We start from the raw sequence: 2,991 nt of genomic DNA, 5'->3' as shown, positions 1-2,991 counted from the left end.
TCCATGGTATTCTCAATACTCTTCTCCAGCAATACAATATATCATTTTTAAATTATTATTATTAAATTTAATGAAAATTTAGACATTTTGGCTTTCCATTTATTCATTGTTGCACAATACAACACATCTTTTGATTTTTTAAGTTGTACTATTATGGTAGTTGACAGTTTATGGATCCAAGTAAAATAAAATTGTTGACAACTTCAACCTTTCCCCCATCTATCATGATGTTACTTATTGATCCAATTCAAAATCATATCACAATGCTCATACAGAAACCCTGTTCCACCTAGAAAGGGCTCTCAGAATATTTATATTTATAAATATTTATATTTAATGCAAGGCTCTGGAATTTTACTTTCATTGACTAACAAAACAAACTTTCTGAGCAAGCTACATGAAAATAATAAATCTGAATACATTTTAAAAGTGTTTATTAAAAATTGGTGAAACTCACATAATTCACTATATACCCAACTTAAACTTAGCAAAAGAATCTCACCATCATCTAGTATTATATGGAAATCCTGGTTTTTGCAAAACAAACTTACAATCAATAATAAGGAATTTTTTAATTCAAAGTATATATTGTTCAAAAACCGTAGAAAATCTTAATCTCTTTAAAACAGCATAATCCTTTCTATTTTATTGCACTTTCTGTGAGCTCTGGTGGCATAGCCATCGTTAGCTGGACTGCAGACCCAAAAGCTGTACTTCTTTGATGGTTCTAATCTATCGGTGCTCTGCAGAAACAGGATGGGCAACTTCTTCCCTCACAGCCTCATGCATTGGAGGCTCAGCTATGAGTTGGTTCCAACCTGGTAGCAATGGATTGAATTTTGAGTTTATCACCAATCAAGATTGACTTACTGTGTACTTATTATGCATAAAGCTTTTTTAAAAGCATCAAACGGGAAATTTAATGTAAGATGAAAAACTTAAAAGAGAAAACTTCTGTAGAGAGACATTTAGTATTTTTCATGTTTTTAAATCACCTTATACATCTTTACCAAAATAGAGAAATGTCACTAATGTGTATAATTTTGTTATCCTTCTCAAATTTTATTGGTCTATCTTTTCAGACTTCTGAGATCAATAGATCATTTGGAAATAATTTCTTAAGGGTTCAGAACTTGAATGTATTTTGGAATCGTGACAATAATCACGACAAGCAAATGTGGTGAGGAGTCTTAGCACGTGAATAGTACAACAATGAGGCGCCCTGGTCCCCCACGCCCGCCCCCAGGGATGTCTGCTCTCCAGCCTGGGAAAGGAAGCGCCGCCTCCACATCCTCTCCCAGGGTCTCCCTCAGGCGGGAGTCCATGGGAGAAATGCTGACTCACCGCCGGGGCTGGTGCAGTTCTCACTTCCCCAACCCCAAAGCAGACACAGCCCAGCAAACCAGTGGGTGTGCAGCAACTGGCAGTCCCACTCCAGACGGTTGTGGGAAGAAACACTCTCAGCCTGGAGCCTCTGACAGCCCGTAGAAGTTACAAGCAGAACCTTAGTCAAGGGGTCAGAAAGTTCACAACTGCCACAGGGGAAGAAAGGAAATGAAAGGGCAAGAGCACAAGGCAAAAGAGATAATGGGAAAGAAGTGTGTAAGGTGAAGTAGGCTAGAGTCCTCCCTTCCCTGAGGTTGGGATTTTAGAATTTTCTTTCCCTGTCCCCACTTCACCTGGGGGCCTCTGTGCAGGATGTGTCCCCTGTCTCTGGAGGCAGCAAGCCAGACAGGACTTTCAGCTGACTAACAACCAGACACCTACACGACTGTGTTTATTTGTTTGCTCACTAGGTTCCCTTATCCACTGCCTTCCAGTAGATTCCAACACCCAGCAACCCTGTGGACTGAGCAGACTGCCCCATAGGGGCAGTAGCCCCATAGATCAAAGCTGCAGATCTTCATGCAAGCTGACCTACAGCTTCAACTCTCTTCTGAGGAGTGATTGGTGGGTTTCAGCTGCCAAATTTTGGGGTGGCTGTTGAGGAGTCAAGAGCTCAACCACTGTGCCACCAGTGTTCCTTCCCAACCAAATGCTTTTCACTTTTTAGTTCCATAAAAGAGAATATTTAATGAGTGCTTTACCTAAGAATACATCCAAGCTATCTTTTCTCTCAGGCCCAGAGCAAAATCACTGCTCTGCCTTTAATACTGCTTTATTAATAGCTGCCTTGCCATCGGCCACCAAACATCTCATGGAAATCTTAACAGGAGTGGAACTGGAAAAACAGGTACCAGGCCATTCTTCTATTGTAAAGCAACATCATGGTTACTGTTAAGTATCATCAGTCAACCACAACTCACAGCAACACTGTAAACAACAGATTAAAATCTAGCCCTAGCCAAGCGCCACCCTCACAGTCTCCTCCATACTCTGTTGTAGTTACTGTGTCAGTCTACTTCCTTAAAGGCTGTCCTCTCTTTTTCTGACTCTCTATTTTTCCCAGAGTGATGTCATTTCCCAAAGAATGACACTTTTTGACAGAGTGTTCAAAATATGTGAGATGAGTTTCATCACCCTTGCTTCTAAGGAGCACTTTGGTTGCACTGCCTTCAAGACAGATTTTGTTTGTTCTTTTAGTAGATTAATGGAGCTGGAGAGAGAATGATTGAATTTTGCACAATCAATGACTTATTCATAGCAAATATGTTTTTTAAGAGACATAAATGCAGGTTATATACATGGATTTCACCTGATGGTATGCATAGAAATCAGACTGATTACATCTGTGGAAAGAATCGCTAGAGAAGCTATGAATCAGCTGTGAAAACTAGTCCAGGAGCTGATTGTGGAACAGACTCATATGCACGTTCAAGCTGAAGTTGAGGAGATTAAACCAAGTTCACGGGAACCAAAATATAACTTTGAGTTTATCCCACCTGAATTTCAAAACCATCTCAGGAACAGGTTTGAGGCCTTGAACACTAATGAGCGAAGACCAGATGGTTGTGGGAGGATATCAAGGGTATCATCCAGGAAGAGTGCAAA

Source organism: Elephantulus edwardii, unplaced genomic scaffold, assembly GCF_000299155.1.
Source record: "Elephantulus edwardii isolate Elephantulus edwardi_28Jun2011 unplaced genomic scaffold, EleEdw1.0 scaffold00004, whole genome shotgun sequence".
In the NCBI taxonomy this organism is placed as follows: Eukaryota; Metazoa; Chordata; class Mammalia; order Macroscelidea; family Macroscelididae; genus Elephantulus; species Elephantulus edwardii.
Note: the sequence above shows the minus strand (reverse complement) of the source record.